The following is a 19,153-nucleotide window of genomic DNA, read 5'->3' on the forward strand; positions in this document are numbered from 1 at the left end:
TGTAGTTCATTTCTTGTCTAGCATATGCAAGGCCCTCAGTTCAATCGCTGGTACTACAAAAAAAAAATGTGTATTTTTTTTAGCTTTGTCCTACAACTAATCAGAATTCACTGCATTTATAATATAATATGTCATAATAAAATAAGAACACTTACCAAAGAGATGAGGCTGTGTTCTTTATATCCCTTGAGCATGATCTTCGTTCATTCAAGTTGGGTTAAGTGACAGCATTTGTAGCTGTGTTTCCTAATGACACTGATCCCTCTGGTAGTTCCAAAAACGCACTCTTGAAATCATGCAGTTTGTCTCGTTAGAACTTGGTGTCTGTGGATCACCTGGGGACATTCAGGTTGGAGCTTGGTGATGGGTCAGTTCCATGGCCATAGGTCTCATACCAGCTCTGACCAGCAACTCTCAGCTTTGTTCTGTAGCTCTTATCAAGGCTGATATTTCACAACCTCACAGAGGTGTTGCAGGAAAGCACTCAGCAGTCGGATTAAATGTTTCATTCTGAAGCACTTGAAGCACTGACCCCACTCTCCTCAGAAGCAGGACAAAGGTAAGGCAGAAGCAGCATGAGATGCACACAGCTACTGACGGCTGTGCCCGAAATCAGAAGCCCCCTCTGAGAGAGATGATTGCTTAATAGCTCCTTATGGCTGTGTACCCCTGAACTGGACAGGGAAATTACTGCAAATTCCAGTGACCTAAAAAACACATGCAAGGGACCCTCCCTGGGTGAGGGAGTGTGTTTTAATAAAGAAGGAGAACTCAATAGTCACAGGACAGAACTCATGAATTCTTTGAGTCAGAATTCACTATAAAATTTCAGTTAATCAGAAATTTTATGGAAAATAAAAGTTTTATGACTGCATTGCTCTATATAGTAGCCACAGACCACATGTGATTATTAAGAACTTGAAATGCAACTAGCACAAATCGAGATATTCTTTGAGATATTCTATACACTTAGTTTTGAAGACTTAGCACTGAGAGAGCCCAGATGTAAAACGTTTGGAATATATTGGGCTCAGAAAAATATATACTCAAAATCAATTTCATCTGTTTCCTTTTGCTTCTTAAAAAGTGGCAGCTAGAAAATTTAAAATCACATATGTGACTCAAATTATTTTTCTGTTAGTCAGCACTGGTATTATAAACTGAATTACCCAAAGAAATCCTTTGTTATTTCAAGATTACTGAAATTTTTTCTAACATGTGTTGTTCATTTTCTGGTTTTAATGAGCAAAGTCATTAAACTCTGTAGCTAATATAATTGGGTCTGTTTTGAACAATGTGTTGAATGACTGTTCATCATCAAAGCTTTGTTCTAAACATTTCTCCATGGCCTCATTATCCTGAAAATGGGAATAGTGGTTCTTCCACAGTGACCTTGCCCTTGGAAGAGCCCTCATGTTGGGGCTGTCTGCTTCACAGATTCAGAACAAGGGCCTTGGGGTTTTCTGGCTGAGATCTTAAGGACGTATTTCTCAAGAGTTGGTAGAAGAACACTTCTTTCCAGAAAGACAGGCTTTTCCATGTCATTCTGTGTGACACCTTGCTAATTCATCTTTTCACCTCCCAAGATCAAGCTAACCCATATATTTGTCATAGATTGGGCTCCAAACCCAGGAAGAGCCATGAAAGCTAGGTGGGTCCCCTCACCAGGAGCCAAGAGGTGGTATTGGGAGTGGAGTAAGGAGCAATGTGTTTATCACAGAGACACAATGTGAACTTACCTTAAGCTGCATCTCTCTCAGTCCTATGGTGGCTTTCCCCACTTTTTTTACTACCTACAAATGGTCAAGCTCTAGAGGAACAAGTCAAACTGTTCAAGTTCACTTCATATTCCAAAGACATACCAATTTTTATGAAGAAAACAATTGCCAGGGATCAGAACATTTGAGTTAGAGTCACTTCACTCTTCTTTCCTTGAAAAAAAAAAAAGGCTATTTAGAAGAAAATTCATCAACAGGAAGGGGTTGTTGGATAGGCAAAGGTGGTATATAGGAGAGATAGAATGATAACCCAACCATTTGAAAAGGGATCAATGGACACCCTATGAAGAGTTAAACTATAAAGTCAAATCACTTAGTGGATCAGAGAAGAGCCATTTCTACTGGTTAACTTGGAGTGAACACTCAGGAAAATACCTGCTGAGTGCATGCATGTCTAATCTAATAGTGAGACAGAATGATACCCAAGCCAGAGCAAGTCTTGACTGGGGTGGAGCAATGTGTTTATCATCCACAGACTCACGGAAAAGGAAGAGTTTCAGAAACAAACTTTGACATTTGTTCCATGCTAAGAGAATAGAGGGTGCCTTGACTGCAGGTAACTATCTGAGAATAGCCTCCGTATGCAATGAAGGCAGAGGGATTCCATCTGAGAAGAACACATCCTAGCTGTCAGAGTCTAGGTCAACCAGCATCTGAGTCCTAGAAATACATTCCCTGGTTCTGATTCCAATATCATGAAGCTGATAATTTGACATCCTGTGTACTTTTCAATGGGAAAGACCACGCCAATGAACTTGGTTTGATTATCTAGTCTGTTTAAGGGTTATATATTTTTAATCTGGTAAATTAATTGGATTTATGGTTGGAGACAGCTGTTGAGCATGGAATTCATTCACATTATGAAGCAGAAAAAATGAATTGTGTTCCCTAATGTACTCAAGAGACAGATTCACTAAGTTCCACCATTATATCCTTGATATTTTGTGTTACTGAATTCCACTGCCTTTCAATACACCTTTAGCAGTGAGCATAAGGCATGTTCAGTCTGGCTAAGATGACCCACTTGGAATTTGCTAGTTCTATCATTTGACCACATGCTTTGGACAGCTAGAGGGAAGAGACATTGAGCTATTGTTACCCAAAGTCAGCTTCTGAATTAAAAAACAAAAACAAAAAACTTTATTATCAGACTTTTGATGTATAAAATATAAAATCAGGATTATTATTTATTCATTCATGCATTCAACAAACTGAGCATCTGTTGTATTTCAAGGACATATGTTCATGAATAAAATATACAAAGATATCTGCTCTCAAGAAATTTACAGTCTAGAGGGTAGGCAGGAAAAGACTATCAATCAAAAAAAAAAGAACTATGTAGTATCTTGGAAAGAAAAATGTGTTATTTAAAATTTTTAAAAATAAAAATAGAGCAGGAGAAGGAAAATCTGGAGTGCTTAACAAGCAGATGGCAAAATTAAAAGGCTTAATTAAGTATTGTCTAGTTCATTTCCACTTTGAGCACAGGCACAATGAGAGTAAACAGGTAACCACATATGCTTTTTAAGAGTTAATTTGCAAATACCTATAGACTAGGAAAGAAAGTTGAAAAGAGAGGCATTCTAAAGACATCTTTGTAAATTAGTACCATTCATGAGCCCTCGCTGTATTCTCATTAGGAGCTACTTTAGGACCAACCTTCACACACACTGCTTACTAAATGATTGTTTAATAGTTGGAAGTACTTTGTCTCTGGGCTATTTACCAGTTTGTATTCTCACAAATCAGCACACTCCCTACACTGAGGGCCCAATCTCCCCACCCAACCCCCATTCTCAAAGGGCAAGAGGAAAGAAAGGTTTTCTTCAGCTGCCAATCAGGCCCTTCAGTCACCTTCCATAGCAAAAGATGAGGAATTTTGATGTTCAGTACCTCTTAGACTATCTAAGGTTGCTAGGCATGTGGTTGCTCAGCAACAAAACAGTGATGCTCCAAGCTGTTCCCACCCTGTGCTTTTTTCAATCTACACAATCAGCACTTGGTGGGATGGTTTGGGATGCAGGATTCTTCCTCACATTTCCCAGCCATCTGCCTTACTTTTTAAAACATTGCAATGTGAGTTGCCACTAAAAAATTAAATTAAATTAAAAGCTGAAGGCATTTTTAACAGAGTTAAATAAACTCAATAGGATCAACAATACAGTTTACCCAATCTCTAAACAACATAAATAGGTCCCTTTCAAGGGAATTCAAATCAAAAGCATGACCTTGATATCATGCCTTCCCACTTAGAGTTTGGTTGAGCCAGAATTCAGCCCACAGTTTGTAATGGAAAATACCTTCTAGTCCCTCAAGGTCATGCATTCAGAACCCCAGTTTCTATCAACATCATTCAATATTACCAAGTCTAAACTCAGGACTTTTCAAAGTTAAACATTGATTATCTTTTCCTTTCTGTATCCTACTTGTGAGGACTAAGCAATCAAATGTGTTTGATAAGTATGCCAGATGAATAAACACAGAAAAGAAATCAATTAAGGAAGCTAACTTGTGTAGTTATTGTGTGCCTTAAAAGGTCGTAGGTTCTTGGTTATTTATGAGCACACCTGGAAACAGGAGTAGGCTTTGGGTTCTCAGTAGACCTCCTAGAGCATGGTCTACCTTATGTATGGTATGAATGGTAAAGGAGACAAGCTAGCTTTGAGGAGCCAGATCTTAGATTTGTAAATGATGTCTGGGGTCATCCAGGGAGGCAGGTTTTTTTCTCTGAGGCAACCAGCCTAATGTAAAAGTCTGATGCCTTTACCCTAATATAAATCCATTGACAGTAAAGCTGAGGACGCCTCAAGAGTCTTGGGAGTTGCCTGGTCACCTCATCCCAGTAGGTAGGACTCCAATTATTTGGCAGGAGCCACTCAAATTCTACAGCAGAGGTCTCTTGGGTTTCTTTAAAAAAAAAAGAATAGAGAGAGCAGGCAGAGAAGAGTGTTAACAATCAATTTATAGGGCTCTCCAAGACAAAAAAGAAAACAAAAAGCCATATTCAGAGTACTTTCTATACTATCTCACTTATGTAATAAACAAAAATAGAACACCTACACAAGTCCTGTATGTGCATATAAGCATATGGAAATTAGCAAGTCAAGCTGTCAGCAAAACAGTGCTCCATTTTTTTTTTCAGTCTGAGATGTTTCATATTTGCTCCAAAAGGGATAGAAATTAAACATTCAGCATGCAGAGAAAACCCTGGGCCCTCCATGTTCATAGTTCTCCATCCATGGATTCAACCAACCTCATACTGAAGAGATTTGAAAAACAATTACATTTTTACTGAACACACGCAGACATTTTTTCATTATCATTATTTGCTAAACAACACAGGATAATCACTATTTACATAGCATTTACCTTGTATTAGGTATTACAAGTAATCCAGAGATGAGTTAAAGTACACAGGAAGGTGTGTGTAGATTACATAGCAGATATAATGCCAATTTATATGAGAGACTTGAACTTCTGCAGATACTGATATGTTTAGGGGTCCTAGAACAAATCTCTATCTTGGAACAGATACCAAGGGACAATTGTATTTAGATGCATGTGAATTAATAACATATGAGCAGTACTAATTTACCAGCCAGTCTAAGACTTCAGAGATCTAGATCTTTCACAAACAACTGATCATCACAGCATCTTGTGAGGGTGTCTGTCATGGTTTGGCTATGCGGAGTCCCCAAATGCTTCTGTGCCAATGCAGGAATATTCAGAGGTAAAATGATTGGACTGTGAGAGCTGAGATTTAATCAGTCCACCCTAGTTTAGATGGACTGACTTTGTGGTAACTACAGGAAAGTGGGGCATGGCTGGAGAAGGATCCCTGGGAGCATGTCCTAAAGTGTACATCTTCTTGGCAGCCTCTTTCCCCCATCTCTCTCTTTCTGACTGACGTGAATGGAGTAGGACTCCTCTACCATACCTTTCCACCATGAGGTTTCTGTCTCACCTTGGGTCCAGAACAATGGACTCCGCTGACCATGAATGAAACCTCAAGAACCATGAGCCAAAATAAACTTTCTCTCCTCTAAGTTGCTCTTGTCAGGTATTTTGATCACAGTGATGCAGAACCTAACACAATGCCCATGGCTTTGTGAGAGGGCTTCATTCTACAGGGCAGTTAGAAGAAAAGTGGGAGCTCACATGAAGTCAGCAGTAGTATTTGTATTCTGCATCTGTTGGAGCCTAGTCAGAAATCACCCCAGGTTTCTTGAACTGAGTAAATTTGTTGGAGGAATTTAACTGCAAAGATAATAGAAGAGCTGAGAAGCCAGAAAGGACACAGCGAGTCAATCCCAAGAGGAACAAGAATTGATATCTGCTACCATTCCTAGAGACAAAGGGACAGCAGAAAGAGATGGTGCTACCAGATCCCAGGGTTGGACTGCCCAACAGGGCCCAAGGGGGCAGCACAGCCAACAATGGACATGCTGACCAACTCAGGGGCTTTGGGTGGGGAGAAATGCCCTCACTTTTACCTTCTCTCGCCCTCTATTCTTCTGCTGGCTCCTCCCAATAACTGAATTTAACCAAAGCTAGAAGCTAAGGGAGCCTAGGAAATGTATTTCCCTTCCAGACAGATAGGAGCCAGCCATGAATTTAAGGACAAACATGCAAATGACCGACTATGCTGAAATCAAGCATATGGGAAGGAATAGGTTACAAATATGGCAAAGGGAGAGGTAAGGTAGGAAAAGGAGGGAAGTGTTGCTGTGGGTCTCTGGTTAAAGAGGAATAGGTAGGTGCAAGAACTTTCCTCTGCTCATTCCTGCAAAGGGGATATTCTCCCTAAATGCCATAGTTTGGATCTTGAATGTCCCCCCAAAGGTTCATGTGTTAAAGATTTGGTCACCAACTTGTGGAGCTATTGAAAGGTGGTGGAACTCTTTGGAGGTAAGGCCCAGTAGAAGGTATTTGATCCATTGGAGCATGTCTCTGAGGAGTATGTTGGAGTTTCAGACCCTTCCTGTCTCTCTTTTTGCTTCCTGGCCACCGTAAGGTGAACAGGCACCCTCTGCCACATGCTCCTGCAATCCATTTGTCCCCATTTAGATGGGGCAAAAAGTGGAGATCAGACATTATTTATGTCTAAGACTGATTTTCTCATCTTAAGTTAATGTTTTGAAAAAAGTGCCTAGATAATTTTAACTAATCCATTACTATAATTTACTTTCTGGTTAATTAGTAATTAGTGCAAAATACATCCAAACAAATTTTTGGTGTTGCAAACCTTTAAAAAAAGTATTCATATGGTGATAAGGAAAAAGAAAACTCCATTCATTATTCAAGATACTCAGATACTCAATTTTTTCTATAAATATGCTCAAATTCACATTCTTGGAAAAATATTGTTGTTTGGATCTTGAATGTATTAAAAATGCAAATACATTTCTGTAAGAGGGAATAAGTCATGTCCCAAACTGAACAACCTGGTATAGAATCTCTGCTTCCAAGAGTATTGGCTTGAGAAAAGTTAAATTTTTAAGCATAATCAAGGATTTGGCTAGCCAAGTGTCTCCACTTATTCAGCCAAAGTATATTGGATATAATGTTGTAGTTTGTGCAGGTCTCTCAATCTGTGTTTTCAAAAAAGAATAAGGGCCACTGGAATCTTGTTGAGACCTTCCCCACCTTTCACCCCCATGGGAATTTGCAGCCTGGAACTCCAGCAGGATTGGAAATCCACTCCAGTTCTCTATGTCCATTCTAACCCATCTCAACCCATGGTTTCCTGCTGCCTCATCCTAAGTGAATACATGAGAGGCCAAAAGTCTGCCTGGATCTATTCTTATGTAGCAATTTGATCTATACTATTCTAAGATTTGTGCTACTTTCAACACCTGAAAACATCAGTAAAGTTTTAGGCTTTGCATGTAAGATCAAAACAGTGTCACTGTTGTCGTTGGCTGGAGAAGTCAAATCAAAACATTACACATTGATCAAACAATATTTGGGAACTTGAGGGTTGGGTGGATTTTTGGTTTGTTTGCTTCTCAGACTGGCTTTGTTGACTAAAGCAGCTGGAGCAGTTGAACAAGTATGGGAAAGGGTGGATCATTTTAAAGACTGTTCCTCCTTGTCCTTCCGTGTTAATTAAGAATTTACATCAACGTTAATGCCTTGGAAAGTAATGAAGTTGGCTGAAGCTAAATTCACCCTTGGAGAGGATAGACAATAAGAGAAACAACAATGACAGAAAGAACAGAGATGCATTTAAATATTCCCTGCGGACCAGGGGGCACCAATGAGAAAACAAGCTTTGAAATTTTACTTGAAGCCATCGTGTGTGAAAAAGACCTTTCTCCTAGTTTTCAAAGTCTGAGTTATTATTTTAGTATACAATAATTCATTGAAATGAACTATTGAAAGATGAGATTGAAAGATAAAATAGCCCGTCATCCAGAATTGATGACTGTTTTCTCAGTTGCTGACTATGGCTCTTTTGATCTACTTGGATTCTAGACTTGACCCACTGTGTTCTCTTATAGTGTACATTTCTGCTTTCATCCAACAGGTTCCCTTGAGGATCTGAGGAGCCCCTGGTTACCTCCCTCTGTGCTGATGCATACTGAGTGCTCAGGGTGAGGGTACTAGCAGGATGGATCATGGTCATATGTCCACACTTGTGTCTCTTTGAACCTTAGCTCTATACAATTCAGTGTGTGATCTTGAGCAAGTTAAATTAGCTTTGCTAACCCTGTTTACTCAAGAGTAAAAAAATATATAAAAATAAAAATGTAGTATCTGCCTCCCAGGGTTTCATGAAAAGTAAATTAGATAATTCTAGTGCATGGCAAGCACTCAAAATATTTGGGGTATTACTAGTGACTAAAAAATAACAACCTAAGTAGACTTTATTAATGTTGATAACCTAATCACTTATTTATGAAGTGTTCAGGTAAAGGGAAAGCTACTCATTTAGACAGGTGCTTAGAGCAGGATGGAGTCTTAGGAGGTGAGTACTGGGGAAAACCCACCACCACATGTCCATTATCACCAAGAAGGCTTTGAAGAATTGACAGTTCTGGAGCAGGTAGTTGGAGGGAGAATCCAGTGAGCTGGCCTGGGAAGTTATCATAGGTGATAAGAGAATCCAGAAAATTGCTTTCTGCCTGACTCTGAGACCTGTTTCTCCCAAGTTCTCTCCTCCTCAAAGCCTGTCTAGAACAGCACATCCCTGCTGAAAATGGAAAGTGATGAACAAATTGATAAACAGGTGCAGAATCTGTCATGCATCCAGTTTCCACCTGGCCTTCCCCTTTGGACCTCGCCCACCCTGTCCTGAATGTGATATGTGCCCCACCAGTGTGCCTGCCTAAATTATTCTGCCCTGAGAGCTGGTTATTCATTGTGTACTGACTAAATGGCTGAGTCTCAGTAAAAATGAACTGTGCTAAGCCCACAACAGCATAATTACTGCATGTGCCAGTGCTGAAATACAGAGACCCGTAAGTAAATGGCCCTCATGTCCGAGTTAATTCTAGTGCAAAGTAAGAATGAGTCTGCATTTGGGGTCAAATTCTCATGATCAATTATATCTGGAAACACCAGATGTTTGAAGTAAGTGAATTGTCAACATATGTTCAAAGAACCTATGAAATATAATCATGATAAAAAGACAAATGTCAATGAAAAACTTCAAAATAAATCCAGACATAGAAATTATTCAATACAACTGGCATAGATCAACCTTGAAAATAAGCTCTGGCCCAAATGTCCAAGTCTTTAAGTAGCAAAGCAAACAATATGAATGTTGGATCACTGGTCCCTTGTCCCCTATCACAGATAGGGAAACTAAAATTGTCAGAAATGGAATGGCTAGACATAAAAGCACAAGCATGCACACACATGCACATTCTTAGTGGCAGGAGGGTGTGCCACTTTTCCATGCCTATGTTTGACTTTAAGACCTAAGCTATTTCACATGGCCTCAAAATTCAGTGTGCTTAGCTTCTGGATTAAGGGAACCATTTGAACTAAATGTTTAACTTGTCCTTAATCTTCTCTTTCAAATGCTGACAACAGAGCATTTATCGCCTGACCTAACAAGCCTCAGGCACCTAAGGAAGCCAAGAGCCAGCATGCACACTTTTTAGCAACAAAAAGGGCCTGGGCCAGAGATCTGGGGAGCAGATCTTCATGGGGCCCATGCTGGAGACGGCATATCAAAACCAAAGCTGGGTCAGGGAGTGAGCGTAGGTTATCAGGGGAGCCATCACATGCTATCAGGAAGGAGTACCACCCAGAGCTGAGGCTGCAGTAAAGGAGTCAGAGCTCTAGGGTGATTTGGAGTGGGTGGAATTCTTTGTGAAAGAGAACCACAGAGATGGCACTTCTTCACACCTAGTGTCATTGAAACCCATCACCATAGGAGGTGATGATTAACCACCCTATCCCACCCATCTCAAAAGCAGCTGGGACTCAGTCTATTGGCACTGCCTGGTATAATTAGAGTCCTATCTCCACTTTAAACATGGCCTTTCTGTCTTATGAGGGCAGAAGCCAGAGGACCTTCTCAGATATGGCACAGAGCTCTCCTTTATCTCTTGCATCACTGGGAGGCTGCTGGTGGGTCCTATGGTTCATGTCCACACAGGCAACACCATGTTCTTCCCTGTTATAAAAGTAAAACTCTCTCAAAACCCTCTACAACATACATTGTCTCACTTAACTACCATTGCCCTCATGGGTTTTTTTTTTTTTGTTTCATAGCTGCTCTTAATGAACCTGATTTCTAAACCATGAAAAAATATGTCTGATGTGAGAGAGGAAAAGGGCATCAAGAGGTTTCTCCTGGGATCAGCCTCACTGTGCATTCTGCAGACATTAATGGCTACTCTGAAGGTGAAATAGGGATGACCACAGAGGAAGATCACAAGGTTGGGACTGATCAACAAAGAAGGGCCCAATACCCAGGCACTGTCCCAGAGGCAGACTCTGAGGTTTTCATCAGACATATGTTCAGACATATGTATCAGTCTTTAAGTAGCAAAGCACTAGACCAAGTTTGGGGGCGGCGGCCATGGAGGAGTTGGGTCAGTGATGGAGACTGACTGACATTTCATGGAGAGCTCATGGGCAGAGGCTCCCTACTGGGTTCCCAGGTAAGGAGAAACCATCATACTAATAGACCAGAGAAAATACAAGTGACTCCATGACAAGTCCCATCTTGAGCCTGGACCACTGAATCATGATGATGAATATGACATGAATTCTTAAGTGAGAAAAGTATGGTAGAAAGGCCAGTAGATACATGGAGGTGATTATAGATCAAACTTACTCATCATCTCACTAATGCATAAGTGAGAAGTAGGTCAGAAAGGGATTCCTAACCCTGAGTCCAGATGGTCACGACAACCCATATTACTTAATGAAACACAAAAAGAGCTGAGGAGCATTTATTTCATGTTCTTAGGAAAAATATGCCGTTTTCAGGTACAGCTTCTTTTTCTCTTTTTCCTGTTCTGGAAAAAAAAAAAAGCAATCTGGATATAGAGAAACTTTAAGAACAAAATAAATTGGAAACAAAGCAAAATAAAGAGCCCTTTATTTTTGACTAAGGCCAGGTTTTGGCTCAGTTTTCTTTTGGAAATTCCCCATGTTTAGAAGCCAGGGACTGCAAAGAGGGTCAGCTTCACAAAGCAGAAACATGGGGAAATAGGAAAATGGGATTTGGATTGATGCAGTGGTTTTCCCTGAGCCTTCGTGGGACATGTGCACATTTTAGCACCATCACTGAGGTGAGGTGACATAGCACTGTGGTTACTAGGGTGTGCCCTGGAGCTCCACCACCTGCATTTAATTCCAGCTGAGACATTTTCCAGTGGTGTGCAAGGGCAAGCTGCTTAAGCTATCAGGGCTTCAGTTAACTCTCTGTAAAGTGAAAATGTCTACCTGTCTCTCACAAGATTGTTGTGAGAACTAAATAAGTTAATACCAGAGGATGCTAAAATGGTATTTCCTGTCATATTCATTGGTAGAAAATAATAGAAATAAACAGGTATTGGGAGCCAGTAAATGATTCCCAAAAGATCACTTGCTGTTCCACTGGTATTATGACATGAACTAATAAGAAATAATAGAGGGAACACTGTCATTTTTTACAGAGTTCCTGGATTCTCAGGAAACTTATGCCCATAACCATGATAGACTATTATAACCATGTCAGGGCTACGTCCCGGTTACTGTCTATTCATTTGGCAAAGGTCTGGTGGTAGCGTCTAAGCATTCCTTCAAGTGAAAACTGCCTGACATCCCATAGGAGAGAGCTTGTCCCTTCTGGCATGTGAGGACACAGCAACAAGTAGACATCTAGGGAGCAGAGTGAGCGAGCCCTCGGCAGACACTGAATCTACTGGCATCTTGATCTTGGACTTCTAAGCCTCCAGCACTGCTATTTCTGTCATGAATTACCCAGTCTAAAGTATTTTCCAATTTTTATTTTTTAGGTATTTTTTTTTATAGCAAACAGCCTGAGACCTAGGTCAAATACTGTTTTCCTCCAGGGAAACTTCTCTCATCATGCTAGTCAGAAGTAAACTCTCTTCATGGAAGTCCTGTTCACCTTTTATATATTTAAAAAAATCTTGATGGTTATGGGGAACGTACTATGTGCCAAGTTCTGTGTCTGTCACTAAAGATAAAGCAGTCTCTGCTGTCACAGAGCTCTCAAGCTACTAGCAACAAGTGTGGAAACATCTCACTTCATAGCTACTGTTTTCCTTTGTGTTCTTCCCTGATTTGACTGCAAGATACTTTACAAAAAGGATTAATATAATAGTTCCTGGCAGAATCCTCAGAAAACTTGGAATGGAAGAATCATTTGACCTGGTTATCTCACTCCTTGTTTTATGCCCAAAAGACTCAAAATTAGCATACTGCAGTGACACAGACACTTCAATGTTCACTATAGCCAAGCTATGGAACCAACCTAGATGCCCAGCAACAGATGAATGGAGAAAGAAAATATGGTATTATACATAATGGAATATTACTCATCCATAAAGAAAAATTTAATTATGGCATTTGCAGGTAAATGGATGGAGTTGGAGAATATTGTGTTAAGTGAAATAAGCCACTCCCCCAAAATCCAAAAGCAGAATGCTCTCTCTGATATATGGATCCTAGCCCATAACAAGGGAGGGGAAGATTAGAAGTTCATTGGACTAGACAAAGGGGAATGAAGGGAAGGGAGTGAGGGTGGAAATAGAAAAGAAAGTAGAATGAATTGGACATATCTTTCCTATCCTTATATATGAATACACCACCAATGTAACTCCTCATCATATTACAACCACAATAATGGGATCCTAATTGGAACAAGTTATACTTATTCTATGTGTGTATAATATGTCAAAGTATACTCAACTGTCACATATATCTAGAAAGAGCAAATAAAAATTTGTGATAACATGGCCACACACATAGTAACCACTCAATAAATATTTATTAACCTATAGAAAGCAGGATATTGGTTAACAAACGCATAATGATAGAAGATGCAAAACAAATACTGTTCTTAAAATAAGGTCCAGGCTTAAGATAATCTTTCAATTTAGTTGTTTCAATAGCTGTTTATAATGCTTACCAAATTCTGAAAAGCCAGTCACTGCCATGGTACCAAAAACACTTTCTAGAGTTCATTCTGGCTCTATATCCTATACTAAGAGTCTTTATTTATTTACTTACTTAATTTTTGGTTTCTGTGGTTTTATTTAACCAGGCGTGTGTGCGCGTGCGCGCGCGCACGCGCGCGCGCGCGCGCGCACACACACACACACACACACACACACACACACACAAGCCATGTGAACTGTCTATTCATTCTCATCACTGCACAGCCTGGCATTGAGATTGGTGACTCTGATGGCCAGTCGGGCTGCTCTCTCCACAATGGCTTTGCAGTTCTCGGAAGAAACATTGTGAGCAATCTCAGGACAGTAAGGTTTGTTGCACATGAGCAGCACTTCCAGCTCCTAGACATTGTGGATCAGGAACTTCTGGAAGCCACTGGGCAGCATATGCTTTGTTTTTCTTGTTGCTCCCATAACCAATACTGGGCATCAATCAAGATCTGGCCCTTGAATCTTCTCTGCACCTTGTTGTCAATACCTCTGGGTTTCCACCAGTTGTGCTAAATTTTGACATATCAGTCTGACTGGTGCCAGATGTACTCCTTGGTCCTCATTTTGACAATTTTGGGCTTCGCAAGAGTTGTGAGGGCAGCCATGATGGTGAATACAGATGGCTACCACCTCTGTAGGCAGCACCAAAGAAGAGCCTAAGTGTCCTTAAAACAACAGAAATTTAGGTCTCCCAGTTCTGGAGACTGGGAAGTCCAAGATCAAGGTTCTGGCAGAACCCGCTTATGAGTTCCATTTTCTGGTGAATAGATGGCTCTTTTCGCTGTGTTCTCACACAGCACAGGAAGAGGGAGCTCTCTGGAGTTATTCATAAGGGTATTAATCCTATTCATGAGGGCTCCACCTGTGCCCTAGCCACTTACCAGGAGTCCCATCTCCCAACCATAACATTGGAGGTTAGTTTTTCAAGATATGAATTTGTGGGGGAGAGAGATACAATATTACAGCTATAGCATCCTGCCTTCCCTCTTATGATAGGGAATAGAAGCTGTTCCATGGTTTGTACTTTATTTAGAACTATGAGTTACTACAATATACCAACTTAATGGGTAATGGTTGAGGATGACAATTACAACTAGGTGAACGTTATAAATATGTTCCCAGTGTGGAAATAACTTCATATATTAGGGACTTACTTCCTGGCTTGAAAGCTCTACTTGAAAGAGGAATTGGTATAATAGGATCATCTATCAAAACATCATCTATCAAAAGCAGCAAGTGATTAGATGGGTGGCAGGTACAAAATTTGGAGCATCTCTCCACTAGGCTATTTTATAAAACATCAACAAGTATACATGTAAATTACAATAAAACTGCCTTCACACCTACTTTTAAACTTTGTTTTAACTAATATTTTCATGACCTGAGAAATCTCATACCTGGCTATTTTTCTTCCAGACTTTTATAGAGTTGTATCTTTAAAAAAAATTTTTTTTAGTTGTTGATAGAACTTTATTTAATTCATTTATTTATATGTGGTGCTGAGAATCCAACCCAAGTGCCTATCATTGAGCTACAACCCCCGGCCTAGAGTTGGTAGTGTTGAGCATATGCAAAACTTAGAGTCATTAATACATTCAAACTAATGAAGTACTTGTGCTTCAATTTGCTGAGTTAAAGATACCTGTTTGATTGACTGACTATAATATACCTACATCTTTTTGTTTGGGTAGGGGCATGGAACAAAGTTTACTAATAAACAACATTGATAAGATTGTTTTATATCCAAAGCAAATGCTGATAGAAAATCATTAAAATATTGGCAAAAGCAATGATGATATAGTTAATAAGAAAAGAACTTTTCAGTTTTACTCATCAAGGGTCTAGCAGAGACTCTGGATAATCAGGATAATTGTTTTTATTGTACAGACTTTCAACTATTTAATTTTGGTCTAAATGTAAACGGTTAGACCAGTACATAATTATTTTCACAAAATGCATAATCATGACTGCCAATTTTTCCATGACTAACTATGCCCTGCCTGATGTTTGTTAGGTTCTGCTGAGTCACTTTTTTTTTTTCCAGAACTCTATGTTCCCACTAAATCCTAATTCCCTCTGGCCTTTTTTCATACTTTGCCTTTTACCTGAATTTGGGGGGAAATAGTTTCATTGCTCGTTTTGCAATTCCATATATATAAAATAGGTTTTTTTTAAAGATTTACTCTCAAGTTTACCCACTTGCATAAATCTTAATCTATCCCTTTCTTGGGGACATAGACATTTTGAGGAATTTATTCCAAGAAGCCTCTGTAGGCAAGGAAAGTTATCAACAGCAACAGCATCATCACATAGGATGACTGAGTATATTCTGAATCATGCTAGAAGGAAAGCTTTTTTTAAAATGTAACCAGTTCCCAAACTTTGCATTTGTTTCTGCTCTCACCTATAGTCCTCCTGATTAGATTTACTGGCCACAGGAAGGATTGTCAATCTACTGCTTAGACAGTCAGAGTTTGCTGTCAAATGCTGCCTTTCTACCCATGGATTTGCATTTTCTTAGCAATCTGAACATTATGGACTGCTTACTGTCTGGTCCTTAAACAGAAAAAGTTCAGTAACAGATTTAGTCTCTTGAATTCCAAGGAAAATATTTGGCTGCATGCATGGTTCCATAAAGCTTTCTTTCATTGGTTGAAAAAAGCACCTACTATGTGCTTAAAATTGTGCAAAGGATTGGGCAATGTAAAGAAAATCCCAGTTCCTATTACCCCAAGGAATAAGAATGGGAAAGACTGAGAAGTAAATGCACAATTGAAATCAAGAAAAGTAGTTGATGAATATGAGCTGGTAAAATTAGTAGCAAGTATTATAAAAATACAAAAGAAGGGTTGAAACAGTACCCTAGACATTTTTTGCCACATTTAATCACTAGTTATGCAAAGGGAACTATAACCTTCTATGTGCATGTATGTTTTAAGGAATAGCTGACAGGATATTTCTGCTAAGAACAAGTTCCCAAAATTGCAAAGTTTTTTCTTTCTTTCTTTGGTTTTTCGTTTTGGGGGTTTGTTTGTTTTGGTACCAGAGTTTGAACTCAGGGGAAGAGGCACTTTACATCCCCAGCCCTTTTTATTTATTTATTTATTTTTAAATTTTGAGACAGGGTCTCATTAAGTTGCTGAGGGCCTCATGGAGCTACTAAATGCTGTCTTTTAACTTTCAGTCCTCCTGCCTCAGCCTCCTGAGTAGCTGGGATTACAGGCAAGCACCACTGTGCCTGGCTTCACTGCAAGTGCTTTCCACACCACCTGCAGAACATTGTTGAGTACCTATGGGTGGATAAATCAATCATGCAGTCAATGGAGTTTGTGATCCAATCTTACTTGCATGCAGTGGGAGTAGAAGAAAGCATGATAATAGAAGGAAAGCCCCTAGAGTGGGAAGATCAGATCTGTGTTGCTCTGTTAAGAAGCAAGTTCATTCAGGTCAGCAAGTCTCAGGATCTTGAAAAGAATGTTTGTGAGATCCTCTCCACCCCCTCTACATTCTAAGATTTAATCAGAAAGGACTGGCCAGGCCAGCATGATTGTCATGACAGTTTAGTAACTTATGGCACTTTTCAGAGCCTTCAAGATGTATAAAAGCTTGCCTTTACTGAAGGGAATTTAAAAAATTGTGTAAAGGTAGGGAGTAAGTAGAACAATAAATTTGTTCCTGTGTAGTAAATATCAATTGTGAAATTTCAGGAATGTGTAGCCCAGGGTCATTGAGCTGCACCCCCAACCCCTTTTATTTTTAATTTTTAATTTTGAGACAGTCTCTCCAAGTTGCCCATGATGCCCCTGAACTTGAGATCTTTCTGCCTCAATCTCCCCAATAACTGGATTTGGAGGTGTGCATTACTATGCCCAGGTAGAAATGTACTTTTAATAGTGCCAAACAACGGTTGTTCTAGAAATCACCTGGCCACAATCTCACCAACTGGAGAAAAACTTTGCTTTGAAATATGACTTACTATGACCAGTTTTCTTCCTCCTCTTCTTGAAAATAGTAGTAATTTCAGCAAAGAACCATATTTCATATTTACTAAAAAATCTATTCAAACACCCTGAATATTCTTCTCTTCCCTGCCTGACAATGGATATGCAAATAAATATTCATCTAATTCATCAATATTTATGGCACTTTGTGTCACATATTTTTATTATCAAATGGTTGATCTTGACATTGCTTAAAATTATTTCATATGATTTCTGGACATTTAGTTAACTCCAAATGGAATTTCTCTGCACAGGGAGGAACAGTTTCTTGGGTCTTGGAAAAATTGGTTGAAGTGTAACAATTTTTTTGACCTTTAACTAGAGAGCAAAGAATCCACCCCAGGTGAGGCTGAAGATCCCAGTAGGGAAAATGACTCTGGCCAGAGACTGCAAAAAGGCGTATTGCAGGCTTAGTTTTGCAAATATAAATTTTGTGGGTTTTAGAGCTGGAGGAGAGCTCAAAGAGGAAACCAGTAAGCACAGTTTTCCACTTCTAGGAAGGACTGCAAATGCTAAGCCTGTGTTCCCTCCACTCAGGCAAGGGGAGAAAATTAAAATTTTGCAAGGTTTACTTTGTTCAAAATTAATTTTTAATACTATGCCTCAGCAGATTTATATGGAAATGTGTGTCTAGTATATACTAAAAGGCAAAGCTGACTTCACAAACTCCACTCTCCAAGAATCTCCAATACTATCTGTAGGCAACTACAAAGTAAAAACAAAGGAGTGATGGGAGACCCTTTGTTGACAAGATGGTGTAAGATACCACACAAAAAGGATAATAGTTAACATTTTTACGCCTGACAACTTCACAGCAAAGCCCAGAAGAGGAAACAGGAAAATTATTCAGAAAAAAAAAATACAAAATTTAACATTAGTGGCACAGGACTCAGCGACAGACTGTGAGTTTAGTATGTGCAAAGCCCTGGGTTCAATACCAAGTCTCAGGGGAGTTTAACAACAAACAAATAAACAAACAAAAGCGGGTGGGGGTGGGGAATACCAAGTAGCCTGAAAGTCGGATCATATTTTTCAATTTCATTTTTGGTTTCTCTACACTTGGAAGGAACTCACTCAATCCCACAGATGTCTTCTTCAACGTGAGAACCATCTTTTCTGGAACCACAGGGCTGCAGATGTCACACTGAAATTCTCCCAGAGGCAAACTGCCAGATTTGAGGCTGCTCGTCCTCATTCACTATCCGAGTTGGACTCCACGGCGTCTGGGACAACTGGCCTTCGGACCTGTGGGCTGAGGGCCGTTTATGTCCACAGCAAACATGTGCATTTTCATCACCCTTATATAATGCGATCCTAAAAGCCCTGTTTGGCAGGCAGGACAGAGGTCCTTGCTCCTCAGGAAAACGAGGAGATCGTCGCTGGGAATGGGACTTGCTCATGACAAGTCCCACCACGCAGTTACTTTGCCGCACGAGCAAAGCCTCAGTCCCGCATGCGCCAGGTCGCGGGAAATGCCCTCTCTACCTTAGCGGAGTCCTGAACCCTTGCTTTCTACGAAATGTTGCAAACGCTTCCGCTCCCACCAGCACAGACGACACGATCGCCAAATAGAAGGCAAGGATCCCTTCCCTCTAACTCAAGAACTCTTTTCCAACGCGCCTTCCCCCCCCCCCCCCACAGACGTGCGGGCCACCCGGACCGAAGACTGGGAGACGGGGGATGCCCGGAGCCCGGGTTCTCTCAGCACCTGGACCCGCCTCCGCCAAAAGGCATT

General features: G+C 40.1%; 1 long non-coding RNA gene and 1 pseudogene across 2 annotated transcripts in view; both read right to left on the reverse strand.

Annotated features, from left to right (window-relative positions):
• The window catches only part of LOC308657153, a 61,650-nt gene extending 42,727 nt beyond the window's left edge, over positions 1-18,923 (reverse strand). The window contains exons 1-3 of the long non-coding RNA XR_014023859.1: positions 18,493-18,923; positions 1,863-1,931; positions 156-335 (exon numbers count right to left, since the gene is read on the reverse strand). This is a non-coding gene — a long non-coding RNA (uncharacterized lncRNA). The remainder of the gene's footprint in view (positions 1-155; positions 336-1,862; positions 1,932-18,492) is intronic.
• LOC308656054 (large ribosomal subunit protein eL32-like) lies at positions 13,610-14,066 on the reverse strand (annotated as a pseudogene). The gene has a single exon. The product of its transcript is annotated as a large ribosomal subunit protein eL32-like (transcript).
• Positions 18,924-19,153: the final 230 nt, after the last annotated feature.

The sequence above is a fragment of the Spermophilus citellus genome, assembly GCF_964194105.1.
Source record: "Spermophilus citellus genome assembly, chromosome: 9".
NCBI lineage: Eukaryota > Metazoa > Chordata > Mammalia > Rodentia > Sciuridae > Spermophilus > Spermophilus citellus.